General features: G+C 40.7%; 1 non-coding gene across 1 annotated transcript; it reads left to right on the plus strand.

Annotated features, from left to right (window-relative positions):
• The first annotated feature begins 543 nt into the window (after positions 1-543).
• LOC131230133 (small nucleolar RNA R71) lies at positions 544-652 on the plus strand. Its single transcript, XR_009163857.1, has one exon. It is a non-coding gene; the product is annotated as a small nucleolar RNA R71 (small nucleolar RNA).
• Positions 653-24,795: the final 24,143 nt, after the last annotated feature.

The raw sequence follows: 24,795 nt of genomic DNA on the forward strand, positions 1-24,795 counted from the left end.
TGGAGAGAGGTTACCCGAGTATATTTTCTGTGTTATGATTCTACAAAATACTGAAATTTAGATGTTTCCTCCAACTGGAATGTATGTATTCGAGGTGGGTCTGTTGAAAGATCTTTGGTAGTTGTTTACGGCATTCAATTGCTCATTCAATATTTCTTGAAAAGCATGAATTGTTGGACAATTTTCTGTTGTATTTATGTTGCAAGCACAAATACGACAAACAACTCCCGCAGCCATATCGGGTTTGACAGGTTCCGCCTTCTCACCTCGACTTTTCTTGTGAGATTGGCCACTCTTGCATTTATATCATCTTCCTCTTTTAAAACATAAATTCACCCCCTTTACTTTGATTGAGTAAGCTTAGAAGTGGTGATTCTAGAGAAGGTATCACATGATTGCCCATTCTCAACAAGTTTATCAAAATAAGCTCACGCATCATCGGCTTCCTTGTTCATGAATTTCCCATTACACATCATTTCCATAAATTGATGCATGGGCGAGGTCAATCCTTCATAGAAGAAGATTGTTATCCACCATGTTTCGTAGCCATGATGTGGACATGAATTTATGAGATCCTTATATTGTTCCTAACATTGGAAGAAGGTCTCATCTTCTTTTTGTGTAAAATTTATGATTGCTTTCCTTAAAGTATTCATTTTATGATCTGGGAAGAACTTTTTATGGAATTCCCTTGTCATCTCAGCCCATGTGCCAATGGACCGTGGTTTTAAGGAATGTAACCACAGCTTATCATTTTCTTTCAAAGAGAAATGAAACAATCAGTCTTACTGTCCTTGGACACGTTTGAGAAGTATAATGTAGATATTATCTCATCAAACTCTTTCATATGCAAGTATGGACTTTCAGATTCTGGTTCATGAAACTTAGGAATAAGTTGAATCACCTCCGGTTTTATGTCCATGGTTCTTGCATTCAATGGGAATATCATGCAGGAAGGTGTACTCACCCCCATCAGTTGTAAATAATCTTATAAAGTACGAGGTGAGGGTGCATGATGCACCTCATTCTCATCCTGGGCCTCCTCAACTGGGTGTTGAGGTTGATGTGCAGCCATAACTTCTAAATGAAGAGATGACGCAAATATCAACATGATCCAAAGCTTTTGTGGCCCAAAAGAATTTTTAAATGGTCAATCACCATCGTTTCCTATACAAAGGTCCATCTAAGATTTAAAGCTAATTTATTTTTTTGGATCATGCCCTAAAATAAGCTTTCAATATAAATGGACGGTATGGATGTAGTCACATATACCACAGTAGGCCCCAGGTGTGAGCCGGATTTCATGGGAAAGCCTTTCCTAGGAAGTTCACCACTGAAAATCTAGGTGGGGCCCACCGTGATGTTTATGTGAAATCCACCTCATCCATCCATTTTGTGAGATCATTCTAAGACATACTGCTAAAAATGAGTCATATCCAATACTCGAATGGGCCGAAAATATGAGGATTGAATGCCCATAATTAAAATATTCGAGGCGCCATAAAAGTTTTTAATCATGTTAATATTTGTGTTTTGAGTTTATCTCACTAGGAATGTGTAACACCCCAAAATTCGAGGGTCGAGCAAAGCTCAACTCCCGAGTTCCGACACATCACTTATGCAACATAGAAAATGATGATTTAATGTCATTCGTGTTAGTGCATTAAACATGAACGGGATTAAGCTAAATCAGCATATCATACTCCAGAGATGATTAAATTTAAGCAAGCGAAAGACTGTCATAGATATATGATTAGGGTCGAATATTGCATATCAGACCCCAAGTGAACATGTTCCCAGGTTAAATATATACATGTATACTCCCAAAATGGATAAAATGAATATACATGTGTGTTCCAAAATATAAAATAACAAGTATAATAGCATCTAGTCAGCATTCCTGTAACTCGTCAATCAGAACATGGCCACATAGACCCGCTTGATAGCTGCATATAAGAGAACTCCTCCTTGTCATCATAGAAGTCAGGCTCCGTCATGAAAGCCTCGTCATCATCTACAACTACAACAGGGTCTGGTTGGTGTTTTAAAACACCGTCCCAGAGTGGGAGTGAGTGATCAACTCAATGGAGCTATAAGGCAAATGTTAACATGTTATCAATTCAATCAAGCAGTAATGATAAAGCAATACAACAATCATATCCTAAGTACTCTTGTTAATACAGGAATGGTATGCGATAATGATGTATGCCCTCGCCTACACTCCCTCAGTAACATTATCTCACGATCGCGGCATGCACCACTCCGGACACGTACACTTCCTTACCAAAGCACCGTGCAATGCGGATGCATGATCGTGTTAACCAAGTTCTTATTTAGGCTTATTCATATAGCAGATTCGGGAAGCTAAGGTACCTCCCTTATATCATTACCCAAATAATGATCCATCTAGGGTCATCAATCCTAGTCAATCACATACGATGGGCATGTTCCAGGTCGCCATGGAGAGGCTCGTCACCTCAGCGCAGGCCTAGTTTATACGCAAGATCACTACGGAAAGGCTCTTCACCTTAACGTAATCCTAGTGTATACTCAAGATCACATCGGGAAAGGCTCATCACCTTAGCGTAGGCCGATAGCCCAAATACAGTGTCCCATACCACTATATTCAGCTCACGAGTTTGGGTTGCTCACTGGTCACTGCGGGGAGGCTCGTCACCCCAGCGTAGGCCAACATCTCGACCACAGTATCCCATACTACCATGCCCGGCTCATGAGTCTTAGCGGATCGAGGTACCAAGGTTAAACGGGCTTTTCAATGGTAAGTTAGTACCTTAGATTCAAGCAATTACGTCCATACAAATTAAGCATACAATAGGCCAATTGGGTTACTTGACAAGTCTGATTAGTATGAGTGCACATTGAATCAATCGACATGGAGCGCGTAAGCACTCCGCGTCGCCATTACGCCCCCGTATCGCCGTTACGACCCCGTATCCGTATCGGTTTTGGAGGTCACCGTTACGCCAACCCATACCGATATGGGACACCTTGGCTATTACCGACTGCCTGGACTACATTGTAGCCCCAATCACACTCCAAAGTAGTAGCATTCATATGTGATAGTCAAAGACAGCATGTGATAACCAATCCAAATATAAACCTCGTTTAAGCATTTTAACAAACACATAGTGCACATATCATCATACATAAGCATTTCATACATAGATCACTGAGCTTAATGTAAATTACATGGAGAAATCTATTCGAATAGCTAAGGCAATTAAGAATCTTATCTCAACACCTTTAATAAATACATTTCATCAAACAATTACACATTCAGACAATTGATCAAACACTTAGACTATACATTACAACACACATGTACTATATTAGTTATAACAGATATTATGACAAATCCTTTCACAAAGGAGTTGTCACGCATGCAACGATCATATATTCTCAATTAATAAGCATGGCAAGCACAAATCATAATTCTATATTCATTCAGACATTTCTACAAACACATAGAATGCATTATATTCAACATAGGTTATATATATGTGTAACATATGGAAACATCGTAACCTAGCACATGTGATAGCAATCAAGTCAGTCATAAATTATTAACTGACATTAAAAGCCTTGAAAACCATAACCTAAACGTTTATAGTCCTCACCTTTCACCGATATACTCGTATCGAACTCAGTTTGAATACCACGCCTTTGTCTATGACACAACAGTTACCTGAATCATGAAATATGTTAGCTATTTTGTCAATTCATCAACTTGGATACCTAAAATAGATTAGGGTTAGGATTTCTTACCCAAAATGGAATCGGTATCATTGGTATAGCGACACCGATGGGGTGATTCAGCACATGGAGTGGCAAGATTGAATCCTAGCGACAATCTCAAGCTCTCACTCACTTCTCCTTACTTTCTCTCTCCTAGGGTTTGAAATTCGTATGGCATGGGAGAGAGGGTTTAAGGAACTTGTATAGGCCCAGAACGGGTCTCAATGGCCCCAGGGCCATGGTATACTTAGGTTATAGCCAAAGAACAGTTGTTTTGGTCCAACGGAGTACATCTGGAGGCCCATTTTCTGTGTACGGTCTAGGGAAAGTTTCCTGACATTGGATCTAAGTCAGGTTGAGTTTTTGATCCAATCGGATTCATGGATCAACTGCGGTGGACCTAATTCAGTTCAACGGTCATCGACACTCGATTAGGGCCATAAGTACACTGACCTGTGTAGGAAAATTTCCTTGATCCGAGGGTGTAGTTGGGTCAGAATCTGACGGTCTAAAACCTTAGATTTGGCCTGTAAGCGAACGACCCAGATTACTTATGTTTGAATCTATTTTCTAAAGATACTCACGTTTCTCACACACTTCGCTCCGAGCTCAAGTTGTGCGTTTCTGGATACTATTTGGACTTGATTTTTGAGATGGTTGTCAAGCCCAGTAAGGCGGTTATAATCGTATAGCTTCGGATTAATCAGACCTTCGACGCATGGTCCAAATTCGATATGGAGTTCCAAGATGCTCCCAAGAGCAACTGGGTTTTGAGATTGACCCTAGGTTTTTAGGTAATGTAGCATTGGCGATTCTATTGGTTTTGGGTCTTATAGATCATATAAAAAGTAGTTCAAGCTAATCTATTACCCAATTTAGTTTAGTACTTAATTAATTTTCGTCTAATTTCTAAAGGATTTGGTCCTTAGAGATTTCTTCCAAAGGTGGTTTGAGTTCATCTCACTGTGAATGACACTACGAACGGTATCAATGGCATGTAAACATCACTGTCGACCTCGGGGAGGTTTCAATGATAGGAATTTTCCTACCCACCTTTTCCTTTAGTGCGGCCCACTTAAGTCTTGTATCCTCCTCATTTTTTGTCTCAAGTCCTAAAATGATCTCAAAACATGGATGGACAAATTAGATTTATCACAAACATAACAGTGGGCTCCACCTAAGATTCCAGCTAGGAACTTCATGTGAAAGGCATTTGCATATAATTCACACCCCAAATCTGAGAGGGGATTACGTACTACTTGACCAAGATCTACCTAAATATGGACAATTAAGGGCTTTGTGGGGCCTATCATGATGTATATATTTTATTCATATATTTTATTCATACCATCCATTCATTTCGAGGGTCGAGCAAAGCTCTACTCCTAAGATCCAGCACATCACTTATGCAACATGGATAATGATGTTCAGATTTCATCCATATTAATGAGTTAAACATGAATGAGATTATACCAAACATCATATCATACTCCAGATATAATTAAATTAAGCAAGCGGAAGACTGAAACATATATATATTTGAACGGGTAAGTGTTTCACAACCTCCGGAGTATGATTATGTAACAGGGCTTAATATATACTTGTATTGTTTCAAAATAGACAAAATATCGAAATGTAAAGTGTCCAACTAATCCATATGTTCCTGTAATCCCGTCGAATCAACACGAGCTCTACATAGACCTGCCTGAGAGTTGAACGTAGGAGAATTTTTTCACCTCATTTATGAAGTCCAACTCCACTGCATAGACTTCCCCATCACCTGCATCTACAATAGAGTCTAGTTGGTGTTTTAAAACACCGTCCCAGGGTAGGAGTGAGTGATCAACTTAGTGGTATTATAAGGCAAAGGTTAACATGTTATTAAGTCAATCAAGCAGTAATGATAAAGCAATACAACAATCACTTCCTAGCTACTCTTGTTAATGAAGGAATGGTGTGCAGTAATGATGTATGCCCTCGCACAAAGCTCCCTCACAAGCGACTCCGACAACCAATTTTGCGCATGACAACACTCCCTAAATTGCAACTTACCCGTCAAAGTACATGCAATGTGGTGCATGGTCATGTTAGCCGAGTACTTAATTAAGCTTATTTATATAGCAAATTTGGGAAGCTAAGGTACCTCCCTTTATATCATTAACCCAAACCGAATGATCCATCTAGGGTCGTCAATCCTAGTTAATCGCATATGATAGACAAGTTGTACGGCATCACCCCTAATGGAAAGCAGTCGATAGGTAAATTCAAGAGTTTATACTCGCGATCACTATGGGGAGGCTCGTCACCTCAGCATAGGCCGACAGCTCGAACACCGTGTCCCATACCACCATGCCCGGCTCACGAGTCTAGGTTGCTCACCGGTCACTACAGGGAGGCTCATCACCCCAGTGTAGGCCGACAGCTCAACCACGGTGTCCCATACCATGATGCTCGACTCATGAGTCTTAGCGGATCGTGGTACCATGGTTGAAATGGGCTTTTACATTGGTAAGTGGTACCTTCAATTCATGTAGTGATGTCCATACATGGTAAATACACAATAGGCCCATCAATTTGTTTAATAAGTTTGATTGGTATGAGCACATGTTGACTTAATTGACATGGAGCACATAAGCACCCCTTGTGGCCTAACCACTGTCGACAATCGTCGTGCGACACGGATTCGTCGAGTTACCCAATGTGGCCAGACTAATTTAGCCACCTGTACATGGATTGTTACAGATTGTCTGGGCTACATTGTAGCCCTAATCTTACTTAGATGCAATAGGTAGACACATGTGATGATCATACCAGCATTTAACAAACAATCCAAATAAATTCCTCATTTGAGCCTTCCATCATACACATTGATCATATTATCTAGCAATCGCATTTTATCCATAAATCAGATAGATGAAATTAAGATTATATGAAGGAAACCATACATATGGATAAGGTAATTGAGAATCCTATCTCAATACCCTTATTCAATAAATTCATCAACAATTTCTCATTCAGACAATTTATCAAACACTTAAACTACACATTACCAAATACATAGACTAGATTAGTTACGACGTATATTATGACAATTCCTTACACAAAGAGGTCATCATGCATATGACAAACACGAACCCTAGATTAGTAATCATGGCAAGCATATATCATGTTTACATGTTCATTCAAACATTTCAACAAACACATAGGATGCATATCTCATTCTACATAGTTCATACATGTATATTACATAAAAAATGGCGTAACTAAGATCATATGGCAACAATCAAGTCAGACATAAATCATTAGCTGACATTGAAAGCATTGAAAATTATAACCTAAACGTTTATAGTCCACACCTTTTGTCAGAATACTCGATTCGGACTCGGTTCGAATTCTACGTTCCTGAATACAGAACGACGGGTGCCTAAATCATGAAATAGGTTATCTAGTTTGTCAATTACTCGATCTGGATCTTTACAACAATACTAGGGTTAGGTTTTCTTACCCAAATCACAATCGAAAACGATTGTGTAGCGAAGTGGGGAGGTGAATCAATACGTGGAGTAGTGGGAGAGAACTGCTGCAGCAATCTCCAAAGATCTCTCTTCTCTCTTTCCTCTTTTCTCTTCTTTTCTCTCTTCTCTCTCCTAGGGTTTGGAGAAATTCGTATGAGAGAGAGATGGGGTGGTTTAAGGGCTATATATAGGCCCAGAAGTGAAGCAAATGGCCCCAGGGCCATGGTATACTTAATTTATATCCAAATGGTGACTTTTTTTGACAAACAGGATTCATAGGAAGGCCCACTACTCACATACGTCATAGTGTAAGTTCCCTGACAATGGATCTATGTCAGGACGTGGTTTCGGCGTGATTGGATAGGCCGATCGATGGTGGAGGACCTGCGTCAGATCAACAGTCGTTCTTACTCGATCGGGGCCACAAGTATACGGGTATGCGCAAGGTAATTTCCTTTTTCCAGGGGTGAAGTTTGGTCAGGAATTGACGGTCCAAAATTCTCAATTTCGAATGTGAGCAAATGGCCCAATTCACTTAAGTTTCAATACATTTTTAAAAGATATTCGCACTTCACTCAGGGCTCAAGTTGTGCATTTCTGGATACTATCTGGTATGCGCAAGGTAACCCTATAGTTTCGCGGTCATCGAATTCTCGACGTGCGGTCCATGTCCGATACGGAGTTTCAATGTACTCCCGAGAGCGACAGGCTCTTGGGATTTTTCCTAGGTCTTTATGTCGTGTTGAGGTAGTGGTATCAATGGTTTTAGGTCTTGCCATTTGTGGAAATGGTGGTTCAAGCTAAATCCACCGATTATTTAGCTTTGCACTTAACCTATTTTCGCCTACATTTTTATGAGATACGATCCTTAGGTATTTCTGCCTGAGGTGGTACTCGAGTCTTTGTATGGATTTTTTCGAGACGTTACAATCTACCCCCTTAAAGAAAAATTTTATCCCCGAAATTAGTATATTTTCCTACTCCTCAAGGATCTGAGGGTAGTTCTTACGGACTTCGGTTTCCATTTCCCAAGTAGCATCTTCCTCAGTGTGGTGTGTCCATAACACTTTCATGAGCGGGATCACTTTGCTGTGTAACACTTGTTCCTTGCTATTTTAAACACGCGTTGGTCGCAGTACATAGGTAGCATCTTCACTTAGCTGCACTTACTCTCATTTAATAATATAAGTAGGGTCAGGAACTTATTTCTTCAACATCGATATGTGAAATACGTTGTGCACGCCTGCGAGTGGTGTGGGAAGGCAAGATGGTATGCCACCACACCCACTCAGTCTAGAATTTTGAATGGGACAATGAATCACGGCATAAGTTTCCCTTTCTTGCTAAAACGAAGTACTCCTTTCATTAAGGAAACCTTAAGGAATACGTGGTCTCCAACTTCAAATTCCAACAGTCGCCGTCTTGTATCAGCGTAACTCTTCTGTCTATTCTGAGCTGCAAGGAGTCGATGCCTGATAATATCGATCTTTCTGAGGTCTCCAACCTCTGCCCAACAATGTGGAGCTCGACATGGGCGCCCATACAAAGCTTCATAAGGAGCCATGCTAATGCTCACTTAGAAGCTGTTATTATAAGCAAACTCGGTATAGGGGAGACAGTCATCCCAATTGTCCTTGAAATCAAGCACGCATGCTCACAACATGTCTTTAAGTATCTGATTTACCCGTTCCGCCTGCCCATCGGTCAGTGGGTGGAATGCGGTACTGAACTTCAGTTTCACTCCCACTGCTTCTTGGATTCGAGTCTAGAAAATGGACGCGAATTGTGTGTCTCGGACCGACACAATCTTCGTAGGAACTCCATGCAGTCGTACTATCTCCTTGATGTACAGCTTGGCTAGATCGTCTGCCGATTTAGAAACTCTAATCGGGAGGAAATGGGCCAATTTCATCAATCGGTCCACAATCACCCAAATGGAGTCATGCCCCTTTCTCGTCTTTGGTAACCCGAAAATGAAATCCATAGATATGAAATCCCACTTTCATTCAACTATGGGCATGGGTTAAAGTAAACCAGGGGGTCGGCGATGTTCGGCCTTGACTTGCTGACACGTGAGACAACGAGACACTAAGTCTGCTATTTGGGCCTTCATGTTGTCCCACCAGTACGAACGCTTCACGTCTTGAAATAGCTTTGTACTAACTGGATGCATCACCAATTTTGAATTGTGGGTGGCCTCAAGACTTCTCTCCTCAGGTCATGACAGTTCGGGACGCATAAGCGGCCACGATATCGCAAACCTCCATCTAAGCCAATCCTTCATTAGGGTTCTTCACTGTTGCTCGCACGCTCTCTCATTTCCACCAGTAGCTCATCCTCCTTCTGAGCCACAATGATTCGGTCATCAATAAGTGGCTGCAAGTGGAAGTGTGCGACACTCTCGAATGACTCCTCCACTGTCAGCTTCAGTTCAAAATCTCGCACAAATTCCACCATATTCCACTCTTCTATCATCAGCGGGGCCACAAATTCTATAGTTTTCTTGCGGCTCAATGCATCAGCCACAAGGTTGGCCTTGCCATGATGGTAGGAGACCTCAAACTTGAAGTCTTTCAAGGTCTCCATCCAACAATGTCGCCTCATATTCAAGTCCCTCTGCGTAAAAATGTATTTGAGGCTTTTGTGATCGCAAAAGAGCCCGAACTCCTCTCCGTAGAGGTAATGTCTCCACAGCTTTAATGCGAAGATGACTGCCGCCAATTCCAAGTTGTGAGTGGGGTAATTTTCTTCGTGTTTCCTCAACTGTCATGTGGTATAGGTGATCACCCTATCCTTCTGTATAAGTACACATCCCAAACCGACTCGAGATGCGTCGATGTATATGGTATATTTGACCCCTTGCTCTGACAGTACAAGCACGGGTGCGGACGTCAGCTTGTCCTTTAATTCTTAGAAGGCTGCTTCTGCTTTCTCGTTCCAAGCAAATTTAAGATCCTTTCGAGTGATTGGAGACAATGATCGGGCTATCTTGGAGAAATCTTTAATGAATCGGCAATAATAGTCGGCAAGTCCGAGGAAACTCCTCACTTCTATAACTGAGCCAGGCTGCTCCCAGTCTTATACCACAGCCACCTTGGCAAGGCCCACAGCTATTCCTTCCTTGAAAACCACGTGTCCCAGAAACTTGACTTCTTCTTTCCAGAAGTCGCATTACCGGTATTGTGCAAATAACTAATTCTTCCTGAAAGTATTAAAAACTGCTCGCAGGTGTTCTTTGTGATCTTGCTGACTCTTGGAGTATATCGAAATGTCATCTATAAACACGATGACGAATTGGTACGAATACAGCCAAAATACCCGGTTTATGAGGTCTATGAATACGGCCGGTGCGTTTGTAAGTCCGAACGGCATCACGAGGAACTCGTAGTGCCCAAAACTAGTTCTAAAAGTTATTTTTTGTACGTCTTCATTCCTAACGTGCAACTGATGATACCCGGACTATAAGTCTATCTTAGAGAAATACTGTACCCCCTTCAACTGGTCAAACAGGTTATCTATCCTAGGCAGAGGATACTTGTTCTTCATTGTGACGTGATTTAACCTGCGATAATCAATACACAATCACAGCGATCCGTCCTTTTTTATGAACAACACAGGTGCTCCCTAAGGGGATACGCTCGGTCGTATAAAACCCGAATCTTACAAACCATCAATCTGTTTTCTCAATTCCTCCATTTCTCATGGAGGCATGCGATACGTCTGTAATGAGATAGGTGTCGCGCCTGGCACAAGGTCGATGATAAAATCGATTTCACGCTGAGGAGGTAGTCCAGGTATCGTTCTGAACATGTCCGTGAAATTTTGGACTACTAGCATGTCTCCAAGTGTCGGACCATCAACATTTTCCAATAAGGAAGCATAACAACTAATGCAGCAGGGCCAATTGACCTGAACTAGGAAAGTGAAGGTCGTGCCCTTGGGCCCATGGGCTGTCACTAATCTGGTTTCGCAGTCAATCTCTGCCTTCATTTCAGTAAGCTAATCCATGCCGAGGATGATGTCGTAATGATATATCGTGGTGACAATTAGGTCAATGCACACCACTCTGCTCGCTAAGTCTATCGGGCAATTTTTATAAAGCTTAATGGCATCTATAAAGGTTCCTACTGAGGTGATAACTCTCACCCCAACCATAGGGGTAGTGCTCAGCCCTAATCACTTGACTGTAGAGTATGCTATCATTGATATAGTGGACCTAGTGTCCACCAACAGAAATACTGGTGTACCTTAGATGTGGGCAGTGACTTCAAAAGCTAGCGGTACTGCAACCGCAGATTCAAACGCTTCAGCTGCGAGGGTATGTACTCAAGCTTGTTGAGGACGATTAGGTTGCGCTGCCATAGGTCATTGAGGCGGCCTATATCGAGGTGCAGGAGGTCAGTTGAATGGCTGTGCCGGTGGTGCAGATAGTAGAGGTGGAGCTGAAATAACTTGTGGTGACTGGCGGTTGATCTTCTAAAGTAGCGTAAAGCTGTTGTCCCTCATCTTGGTAAAACAAAAGGGTTCTGTATGTCCCGTCTTGTTACAATAGACGCACCAAAGATCAGATCCCCTCTACTGGGTCGGTGGAGCCATTAGCTTGGGAGGCGAGTCTACACGTGGCCTTTTACCAAGAGCTGGTCAGTTCTATAGTTCAGGCCGAGGCCTCGAGCCTATTGGCATACGTGTCTGAGACACTCTTTCACCATCTTTCTCAGCTCGTAGGGACATGTTCACTAGCTCAGCATAGTTAGGAATGCTAACGTAACACATCTTGGTGCGGATATCAACCTGCAGTCCCTCTGAAAATTGCCGCATTCTCATCGGCTCATTTGCTAGGATCAATGGAGCATATTTGGCCAGCTCTGTGAAACGGTTCTTGTATTCTACTATGGTCATTCCTCCCTATTGGAGGTGGAGAAATTCACCCTCCTTTTCATTACAGTAAGTGAGGGGGAAGTACTTTTCATGGAAACGAGTCTCAAATGCGTCCCACATCCACACATCCCATGGGGACGGTTTGTAGGATGCTATCTCACCAAAGACTAACCTCCTTTTCGAACATATAAGTAACAAGCTCAAATTGCTCTGCTTCAGTACAGTGCAACAGCTTCAACATCTTAGCTATACGATCTAACCAATACTCAGCCTCCTCGGGTCGGTGAGTACCCACGAAAGTAGGAGGGCAGAAGTGCTGAAAGCGCTCAAATAAGCCACTTGTATTCATAGTTCCAGTGGGCTGCACGGGTGGCATAGGTGGGACCACATTCATGTTTTGGGCAATGGCCCTCGCAATACTAGCCAAAACTTGTTACTGTTACTGCATTAGGAGCATCATCTGCTCTAACCTATTAGGGGGAGAGGCCGCTTGAGGCTCGTGTGGCATCGACGTAGACGCACAGTTCTGTCCCAGAACCGATGGTGCACTAGGTGTTGGCCCATTTATGGGGCCAGTGGCCGGCTGTGATCCGGCATTATCTTAATACCTGAGCCCAAATTGGGGTCCGTATGGCTATCGCTCGGGGGAGGTGCTCTGTCAATCGATCCAACAAGTGGGAGACGTGCCATATTCCGAGTGATTTTAGGAGGCATCCCCTATATACAACATAGGGTGCAACATATTTAGTTAGTGGTATCAATGGTTTTAGGTCTTGCCATTTGTGGAAATGGTGGTTCGAGCTAAATCCACCGATTATTTAGTTTTGCACTTAACCTATTTTCGCCTAAATTTCTACGGGTACAATCCTTAGGTATTTTTGCCTGAGGTGGTACTCAGGTCTTTGTACGGATTTTTTCGAGATGTTACACTACAAATTATAATCGTAACCATTGAAATTGATCGCGGAGTGAATGGAATTGACCACGAAGTGAAGGAAATTCATCGCGAAGTGAACGAAGTGAATGGAATTGGGCGCGAAGTGAAGGAAATTCAACATGAGTGAAGGAAATTGACCGTGAAGTGAATGAAATTGACCACGAAGTGAATGAAATTCACTGCAAAGTGAAGGAAATTCACTGCGAAGTAAACAAAGTGAATGGAATTGACCTCAAAGTGAAGGAAATTCACCACGAAGTAGATGAATTGAATGAAATTCACCACGAAGTGAAGGAAATTCACTGCGAATTGAAGGAAGTTGACCGCGAAGTGAAGTAAATTCACCGCGAAGTGAAGGAATTTGACAATGAAGTGAATGTAATTGACCGCGAAGTGAAGAAAATTCACCGCGAAGTACATGAATTGAATTGAATTCACCACAAAGTGAAGGAAATTTGCCACAAATTGAAGGGAATTGATCGCGAAGTGAAGGGAATTCACCGCGAATTGAAGGGGATTTACTGCGAAGTGAAGGGAATTCACCACGAAGTGAATGTAATTGACCGCGAAGTGAACAAAATTGACCATGAAGTGAACGAAATCGACCGCGAAGTTTATTAGCCATCCAACATGTTAATAGGGTCACACGGACATGGATGAAGGCAAAGCACAACTATCATCTTGGCCCAAACCTTTTGTGGCCCATAAAAAGTTTTTAATGGCCATTGATCATTGTTTCCTGTGGTGTGGTCCACCTAGAATTTCATTCACTTCGCGATGAAGCTCACTCAGTTCGTGGTGAATTTCATTCACTTTGCGATGAAGTTCACTCACTTCACGGTGAATTTCAGTCACTTCATAGGAATGTTGATGGACCTTAATGAGTTACATGATTGACTAGGAGGAATGTTGATATTTTGTAGCCAGAATCCCTCCCCTTACCTTTGTGTAACCTATCCCACCCTGATAAGGCCGATGAAGGCCAATGATGGAAAGCACCACCCTGTAGCGGAATTCATCGCCAATTTTGATCCCGAGAATGTGTAATGTCTTGAAAAAATTCATACAAAGACACAAGTACCACCTCAGGCAGAAATACTTAAGGACCGTATCCCGTCGTAATTTCAGCGAAAAATAGGTTAAGTGCAAAACTAAATAATCGGTGGCTTTAACTCGAACCACCGTTTCCACAAATGGCAAGACCTAAAACCATTAATACCACTGACTCAACACTATATGAAGACCCAGGAAAAATCCCAAGAGCCCGTTGCTCTCGGGAGTACATTGAAACTCTGTATCAGACCTGGACCGCATGTTGAGAGTCCATTGACTACAAAACTATAGGGTTACATCCATCCTACTGGGTTTGACAACCATCGCGAGAATCGAGCCCAAATAGTATCCAGAAACGCACAACTTGAGCCCTGAGTGAAGTGCGTGAGAAACGTGAATATCTTTAAAAAATGTATTGAAACTTAAGTGAATTGGGTCATTCGCTCACATGCAAAATTGAGGATTTCAGACCGTCGGTTTCTCACAAACTTCACCCATGGGAAAAGGAAATTTTCCTACACATATCCATATAACAGTGGCCTCGATCGAGCAAGTACGATTGTTGATCTGACACAGGTCCATGGTCAACCTGCTTATCCGATCGCACCAAAATCACATCCTGGCATAGATCCATTGTTAGGAAACTTACACTATGACGTATGTGAGTAGTGGGCCTTCCTATTAGCTCTGTTTGTCAAAAATAGTCACCTTTTGGATATAAATTAAGTATACCATGGCCCTGGGGCCATTTGCATCACTTCTAGGCCTATATATAGCCCTTAAACCACCTCATATCTCTCCCATACGATTTTCTCCAAACCCTAGGAGAGAGAAGAGAGAAAAGAAGAGAAGAGAGTAAGGAGAGAAGAGAAAGTTTGGGAGATTGTTGCAGCGTTTCTCTTCCACAACTCCACGCACTGAATCACCTCCACATTTTGCTACACACTCTGATTCAGCCACGATTTGGGTAAGAAAACCTAACCCTAATCTTGATTTAGAAATTCAGATAGCGTAATTGACGAACTAGCTAACCTATTTCGTTGTTTAGGTGCCCGACGTTCCGTTTTCAGGAACGTAGAATTCGAACAGCGTCCGAATCTAGTATTCCGACGAAAGGTGCGGACTATAAACGCTTGGGTTATGGTTTTCAATGCTTTCAATGTCAGCTAATGATTTATGTCTGACTTGATTGCTACCATATCACCTTAGACACGTTGATTTCTATTTATTTTACATATATGAATTATGTGAACAAAATATACATCCTATGTGTTTGTAAAAATGTTTGAATGAACATGTGAACGTGTTTTGTGCTTGCCATGACTACTAATCTAGGAATCATGTTTGTCATGTGCATGACGACCTCTTTATGTAAGGAATTGCCATAATATGCGTTGTAACTAACCTAGTCTATACATTTGATGAAGTGTAACTTAAGTGTTTGATAATCTGTCTGAGTGAGAAATTGTTGATGGATTATATTTATTAAGAGTGTTAAGATAGGATTCTAAATTACCTTGTTCATATGTATAGTTTATCTCACGTAACCAAATTTGCCGTTATGCGATTTATGAGAAAATTGCAAGTGTTTGGTAACATGTTCAATGTGTTTGATGAAATGCTCAAATGAGGAATTTATTTGAATTGTTTGTTAATTGCTGAAGTGATTATCACATGTGTTTACATGCTATACCTGAGTAAGATTGGAACTACAATGTAGTCCAGGCAATCGGTAACAGTCCATGTACAGGTGACCGAAGTAGTCTCGCCACATTAGGTAACTCGAAGAATCTGGGTTGCAGACGATTGTCAACAGTGGTTAGGCCACAAGGGGTGCTTATGCGCTCCATGTTGATTAAGTCAATGTGTGCTCGTAGCAATCGAACTTATCAAATAAACTGATTGGCCTATTGTGTGTTTACCATGTATGGACATCACTGCATGAATCTAAAGTACCACTTACCAATGTAAAAACCTATCTCAACCATGGTACCACGATCTGCTAAGACTCATGAGCCGGGCATGGTGGTATTGGACATCGTGTTCGAGCTGTCAGTCTATGCTAGAGTGACGAGTCTCCCCGTAGTGACCAGTGAGCAACCCAAACTCGTGAGCCGGACATGGTGGTATAGGACACCGTGTTCAAGCTGTCGGCCTACCCTGAGGTGATTAGCTACCCCATAGTGACCGCGAGTATAAACTTTTGAATTTGTCTATCGACTACTTTTCATTAAGGGTGATGCCCTACAACTTGCCTATCGCATGTGATTAACTAGAATTGACTACCTTAGATGGATCCTTTGGTTTTGGTCAATGATATAAAGGGAGGTACCTTAGCTTCCCAAATCTGTTGTGTGAATAAGCTTAATTAAGTACTCGGCTAATACGACTATGCATCGCATTGCATATGCTTTGGCGTGGAAGGTGCACTTTAGGGAGTGTTGTCATATGTGAAATTGGTTGTCGGAGTCGCTTGTGAAGGAACTTTGTGCGGGGGCATACATCATTACTGCATACCATTCCTGCATCAACAAGAGTATCTAGGAAGTGATTATTGTCATGCTTTATCATTACTGCTTGATTGACTTGATAACATGTTAACCTTTGTCATATAGTACCACTAAGTTGATCACTCACTCTCACCCTACGATGTTGTTTTAAAACACCAACCAGACGTTGGTTTAGATGTAGGTGTTGATGAAGTTTTTGTGACGAAGCAGGACTTCATGGACGAGGAGGAAGAGTTCTCCTACGTTCAGCTCACGAGCGGGTCTATGTAGATCTCGTACCGACGCGTAAGGACTACAGGGATTTTTGGCTTAGTTGAACACATTTACTGCCGCATTTTTGTATATTTTGAAACAACACATGTATATGCTCAGCCCGGTTACATATTCATACTTCATAGGTTGTGAAACGCTTTCATATTTAAATACATATGCTTCAGACTTCTGCTTGCTTGATTTAATTATATCTGGAGTATGATATACTGTTTTGGTATAATCTCGCTCATGTTTAACTCATTAATATGGATAAAATCTGAACATCATTATCCATGTTGCATAAGTGATGTGCTGGATCTCGAGAATAGAGCTTTGCTCGACCCTCGAAATCTGGGGCGTTACAGCATGCTTCCGAAGATTGGCTTGCTAATGTTCACACACTTGTTCCCTTGTCCACTCTTTGCTTCCCTTGTCACAACGAATCAAATGAAATTCATTGCGAAGTGATTGAAATTCACTGCGAATGGAGTGAAATTCACCGCGAAGTGAGTGAAATTGACCACGAAGTGAATGAAATTGATCGCGAACTAATTGAAATTGACCATGAAGTGAATGAAATTGACCGCGAAGTGAATGAAATTCACTGAGGAGTGAATAAAATTAACCGTGAAGTGAATGAAGTTTACCGTGAACTGATTAAAATTGACAGCGAAGTGAATGAAGTGAATGAAATTCACCGCGAACTAATTGAAATTGACCGCGAAGTGAATGAAATTGACCACGAAGTGAATGAAATTGACCGCAAAGTAAATAAAATTCACTGTGAAGTGAATGAAGTAAATGAAATTAAATTCATCAGCCTCATCACATAACCATTGTGAAAATAAAAGCATTAACAGAGTGAGCATTAAAAAGTGGTGATTGAATGGTGACCATTAAAAACTTCCTGAGGTCCACTATAATGCTTATTTGCCATCTAACCTGTTGATTAGGTCATACAAACCTGGTGAAGGGAAGACACAAATATCAGCTTCTTAAGAAGTTTTTAATGGTAGATGTTCAGTCACCACTGTTTCCTATGGTGTGGTCCATTTGAGATTTTGATCTGCCTCATTTTTGGAATCATAGGTTAATATGCGCTCATAAGATGGATGGACGGAATGGATAAAACACATACATCATGTGGGCCTACAAAGCTTTATTTTGTTTTAAAACACATCTCAAAAATAATAATTTCCTCGAAACTCTCCTTACTTGGAATTGATTACTAATTACATCCAATTTTCGCAAGTGATTACGATGCAATTTCTTGGAAGTGGAACAGAAGGCATGTCTTCTTTAGTCAATGATGACTCAGACTCATTCAGTCCTGAGTTGAGTTGAGGTGACTCGGCTGAGTTAGACCCAGTCACCCTCTTTGTCAATCCAATTCAGGTGCCGATTCAGATATGACATGACACAATCTACGTTTTTCATCCATTCTGTTCATCCATTTGTAAAGATCATTTTAGTGCTTGATCCAAAACATGTGAGAGATATAAATCTCAAGTGGAACACACCACATGAAAACAATAGTTATTGGATATCCACCATTAAAAATCCTCTTAAGGCCTGTTGTACTGTTTATTTGGCATCCAATCTGTTGATTAGGTCATATAGGCCCAAATGAAGGGAAAAAACCAAAAATCATCTTAATCCAAAACTTTTATGGCCCCCAAAATGTTTTTAATGGTCAATCCTCGTTCAAAACTGTTTCCTGTAATGTGGTCCACTTGAGATTGAGATATACCTCATCTTTGGTCTCATACCTTAAAATGATCTTTAAAAATATATGGATGGCACGGATGAAACAAACACATAATGGTGGGGCCTATAGAGCACACCGACCACCAGCCATTGGCTAGTGTCAGGGGGAGTAGCCAATCCATTTCTTGGCAGCAGTGCCGGGGTCCGGCGGTACTACCACCGCCCGTTGGACAGTCCAGGTGCCTGGTCGGCAGTAGTGCCGCGTCCATGGAAGGAGGAAGCGGATTGGTTGGTGTACCGCACACCAGCTATATAGCTGGTGTATTGACGTCAGCAAGTTCTGTGGGTCCAATCATGAGGTATGTGTTATATCCAAACTGTCCATCCATTTGGCGAGCTCGTATTAAGGCTTGAGATGAAAAATAAGACAGATCTACTATTAAGTGGACCACACTGTAAAAAAAAGTGGGGATTGAACGTCTACCAATGAAAACCTTTTAGAGGTCACAGAAGTTTTGGATCAATAAAAAATTTGTTTTTCCTCTTCATCCAGGTCTTTGTGACCTTATGAATAGATTGGATGGAAAATAAACGTTATAGTAGGCCCTACGAAATTTTTAATGGTGAAAATCAATATCCCCGCTGCTATGTGGTGTGGTCCAGTTGATCTTTGGATATGATTTTTTTTTTTTTTTTGGATAATGCTCCAAAATGATCTCGAAATATGGATGAACGTTGTGGATATAATAAATATAGAATTGTGGGACCCATTCGTACAACTCGGAGCTCCAGCACTCGTCTTCGCACACCAGCCAATCCACTTTCAAAAGAAATGGCAGGGGTATTTTCGTCTGCTAAAAGTGCATCGGACATCAGGGGATTAGTTGGGCAAGGTAAGTTTGGATGGGCATAATAAGGTAGGTGGCTTAAAAATTAGTTGTACAGTAGGAAAAAACTCAAAGAAATTTACACATAATTCACACCCCAAATCTGGGAGGGAATTGCATACTACCTCACCAAGATCTAGCTAAATATGGACAATTAAGGACTTTGTGGGGCCTACCATGATATATGTTTTATCCATATTGTCCATTCATTTTTTCATATTATTTTAGAAATTAAGACAAAAAACAAGACAAATATAAGGCTTAAGTGGGCCACACTACAAGAAACTGTGGGAATTGGGTGCCTATCCTTGAAAACTTCTTAGGGCCACATAAGGCTCTGATTAAGCTAACTTTTGTGTTTTTCCTTCATCCAAGTTTGTGTCCCCTTATAAAGAGATTCGATGGCAAATAAGCTTCACGGTGGACATCAGGAAGGTTTTAACGGTAGTCGTTCCTGTCCCACTACTTTATGTGGTGTGGTTGACTTGAGTTTTGGATGTGCATCTTTTTTCGGATCATGCTTTAGAATGATATAGAAAAGTTGATAGATGGTGTGGATCTAATACATAAATCATGGTGGGCTTAAAGAAGTGCCCCATGTTAAAAAGTTGGGATGTGTATACCGTAAGGGAGAAAATCTCTGTCGCAAAGGACAATTTTGGATTAAAAATAATAATCACGGAGCACATTCTTGATTCCCTATTAAGCTAGACTCCTATCACAGAAAAATTTCAGCATCAAATGGTGGAGCGCTTTCCTTCTTCCACATTAACAAACACCACTAAACGTGGAATATTTTCCAAATTCCGCGTTAAGTGCAAAAATTCAGTGTTAACAAATAGGCCCTAACAGCTTAGTGGGCAAGGCCCTGACCATGGGGCCACATTGATGTACGTTTTGTATATCCACATTGTCCATTGGTTTTCCATATCATTTTAGGTCATGGTCCTAAAAATGAAGCCGATCAAAATCTCAGGGAGATCACACATTGGGGATTGAATTCCCACCACTAAAAATTTCTCGGGTGTTGCAAAAGTTTTAGATCAAGCTGCTATTTGTGTTTTCCCTTTATCTAGGTCTTTTTAACCGTATAGACTAGTTAGATGGAAAATAAACATTACAAGGGGACCTAGGAAGTTTTAATGGTGGGCATTTAATCACCACTTTTTCCCTGTGGTATGGTCCACCTAAGATTTGAATCTACCTCGTTTTTAGGGCCATGCCCTATAATGATTTGGTTAAACGGGTGGACAACGTGGATATACAACTGATACATTGAGGTGGGCCCCATGGTCCAAGCCTCACCCACTAAGTTGTTACCCCTGCCTCACCTAATCTACACCCGCTTACAAAATGTCCTATCACTTTTGGTAAAATGAGAATTTCTTGATTTGTGCCCTGGTAAAAATGAGATTTTAAATATACTAGCATTGCGGTATGGTCAAAATCTTGCAAAGGAATGAATGTTTCAAATATTCTTAGACTAGCCATCTGACAGGTTTTGAAAATAATTTTGGGCTAAATTGTCCCTTGTTATTGGATTAGCTTTGCAACATCCCGAATTTTCGCAGCCCGAGTACATACTCATGCCCAAGAATTTCAGGTGTTAATAATGTAAAAGTTGGATGCTTTCAATATCGCACCTTATTTTAAAAAAAAAAATTAATCACATCCAGTTACATTCACGAGAATAAAATCGACTGTATTTATTATTCCATTAGATTAAAAAGCGTACAAATAATTCTCTAATGCCCTCTCAATGAAAGCTTATTACATTATCAAAGTTTGCAAAGGAAGATAAATAAAATGATTCATGGTGCTATCCTTCTTCTTTATTCGAAAGAATCTTTCATAGAATGATTATCGTCCGTATCATTAACCTGTAAGTCGCCTGTAATATCTGTATGGTTGGAGAGGGTCAATGCCCTATTCATAGTGGTAGTTGTCCTTTAAAGTTTACAATGATTCAAGTGATTCATAAGAATAATAGAAGGGTTCCTATATATCTCATATTCCACAAATACAAGTGGTATCAGTAAGTGAAAACATTCTATATGAAATGCATTCCTAGCAAAGTATGTGCGGTCCATCACACTCAATGATCATGATCACAATATGGAAAGTAGTTCAAATTATCTGACTTGCCCCGCATTTTCATACTATAGATATTCGTCGGCGTGTCTAATGTTAACGTGGATTTATGCGAACATCTCAAGGTGACACAACAATGCGATTGGGGAATTTACGTGGCACGATGTGTTCATGGAGTGACTATTTGCGACATTCAATCATGAGAAATGATGTAACATGCATGATGATTTACTTACAACGATTGTGCACCACTCATCAACCCACAGGATTACGTGCCGACCGAGAGGGCTGCTACCCAAAACACATTACATCCACGATAATATATTGATTACTAGAATTGGATTTCCAATGTTATACTTGCGTGCAAGATAATTATGTAGTGATGTGAATTATGTAACACTATTCATATGGTGAAGATAACCAATAAATAAAACCTGGAACATGTGAGAAAGATGTAATTAATTAGATTGCAAAATTTAAAGGAAAAATCCTCACCTCTTAAACTTGATCTCACCCTAACGTTGCTAGATTTGCGTCGCGTGCTTCAACTCTAGCACAATTAACATGATTCTTCTAGTTAGGCCATCGTATTATACTGGTTACATGGTTAGGACCAATATTTGTATTATGGTTTAATATGGAGGTAGATTTTATGGTTGGATTTAAAATATTCTCTTTAATTGTCAATTTTCCTTCAGAGTGGGTTATGGTGATTAGCTGATCCTCTTAATCGACATATTTGTGATCTAACACCCTTTTTGTTCTTGAGTCAATCGAATTTAACTTGTTGACTAATCAACCTACTTACTCTAAAATTCAAATTTTAATGGAAATTCCCTTTTTAAATGTAGTAGAATAGAATAAGAAAATTCGTGCCTTACCTGCTAGGATGGTTGGCTTAAATCGCCCAACTCATTCCTGACTCATCCGTTGGACATAATGAGTCATGACTCGGTTTGCCAACCGCTCAGACTTCCTCCCTCTTCTCATGATTCTTTCTTCTCTTTCTTTTCTTTTTCTTCACTCCCTTCTTCTCCCTGCATCCTTTGAAGAGATCGACGCACAGGATCCGGACCAGAATTCTTTCCTGTTTATACTCCACCGAGTCGACTCAGTTTAATGGCAACAGTTTCCCTTCCCGTTCTCTCTCTCTCTCTCACTCTCTCTCTCTCTCTGATTCTCTAGGCATAGGGTAGTTTATTTTATAGAGTTATTACGTGAAGAAGGTCAGCTCAAGATACATGGCGTGCAGGAGTTTCCTACGTACACAACGTGTGCAGATCGAGTCACGCACAGAAACCGTTTGTGGGTGTTGTTTCAATTCTGTTTTCTAATCTAATGTATTGAGATGATCCAACCCAAGGGACCGGCGATCACATATTGATCAAGGGCCCACCTATGAATATTATAGGTCTTAGGTTGATGCCTAATGGGGACCTATGGTTAGCTTCTTTCAGTTGGAGAAGATGAGTGTCGTTAATGACAACTTCTCATTCATTGATTATTTCTTTACTCTGCCGCTTATGGACGATTCAGATTCATCATAAAAAGCTTAGGGAATGGAGAAATCAAGGGTTCAGATCAATTTCGGCAGTGCTTTATGCTAAAACTCGGTTCGATACGTCTTTGCAATCGAGCCCATGAATCTCGGCAATTCCAGCATCGTGCGATTCTTTGGGCTTTTCAGGAATTCCTTGTTGGAGTCGAAAATGGCCTTGCTGAAGGTTGGACGGTTCGGATCTATTAGAGGATTTGAAACCGGGAGTTTTTGATGGAGAAGTCTCTCTCAAAATCATTTTTATCGCCACTGTTATAGCATGTGGAGGAATGCCACTTCGGTTTGATTGTACGACACAGGTAGGTCCACTATGATGTGTTTTTAGGAAATCCATACATTCCACTCATCAGCCTAGTCAGGTCATGTTGGCCCATGAGTCCAAATATGAAGTAGATCGGAGCCTTACATAAGCTTATCTTAGTGGGCGTTAAAACGAACTTAATCTCAATTAGCAGTCTACGCTTAATGATCAGGGACCAATTTTGGAGAAAATGTGTAGTGAAGATAAGCAAACAAATGGACAAAATTTGGTGGTTGATCGATGGTGGAAAAATGCTAAATCTAAAATTTCACCTTTTGTAGCAAAATGAAGGAACTGCCTTCAGCGTTCAACGGTGTAGGATTATATATCGGGGTATAAATTTTGTATGATATCGTAGTCATGTGAGGCTAAGGTGTGGTCCAAGTTTGATTTTTGATGGACGATAGGAAGTAGTTAAATCTGAAGATCTTGATTTATACTTTGTAAGCCTTAAAAGGATAACTTCGCGCCTAAGTAAAAGCCTACCAGCAGGGTCTTCATATTTCACACTTGGTCTATATGATGAAAAATCCAAGTTGTCCATATGAAGGGGAATGTCTTACTACAACTAGTCATAATCTTGATCTGATAAGTGTACAAATGGATGTAACGGTTAAGTAGCTAATTTACAATCATCTAAGGGCTGAAATTTGACGTGTATGGTTAATTTATGATAATTAGGCTTGGTATAAAATTTCACATGAAACGGATCATGAAAACCATGTGATTTGGAATTCAAGGGTATATGTTAATGGCATTTTCGTAATTATTGCTAATCTAAGAATTTTGTGAAATCTAATGGTTCTACATGGTTATATACACATTTCTAAACAATTCTTACAAAAGGACTTACATCTAAATCATTATAAATAAAGAATTATTCACCAATTTAATTATGGGAAGGCACATATATCAAACAACATGATGGATGGTCTTATCTTAAATTCAACAGTCGGATGACTTGATCTATGGATGAAGATCATTCTTAACGGTCAGATTCATGTTGGAGAATAGACGTAGGGTTATGATAGCTAAATTGGTATCGTACACATATACATACTAGGTTAAACTTCATGTTAACAATCGAAAACTTTCAATGCTCGAGCATTGAAAAGTTCGGAGTGTTACGAGCAATTGTATGGATTTTGAGTGAAGAAGAAGTTATATAGTATCCAGTCCTGAGAAATGATGTCGACAAGATTAGTTATTGGGCCTACTAGAACATAAATCTAGTTCATTTATTTTCTTTGTAGCCCTTTATTTATATGGGGAGATGCTAACTTCTTATCGATATGATCTTTGTGTGGCCCACAAAACCTGATAACTTAAAATGGTGTCCATTCAATATGA

Source organism: Magnolia sinica, chromosome 16 (genome assembly GCF_029962835.1).
Source record: "Magnolia sinica isolate HGM2019 chromosome 16, MsV1, whole genome shotgun sequence".
In the NCBI taxonomy this organism is placed as follows: domain Eukaryota; kingdom Viridiplantae; phylum Streptophyta; class Magnoliopsida; order Magnoliales; family Magnoliaceae; genus Magnolia; species Magnolia sinica.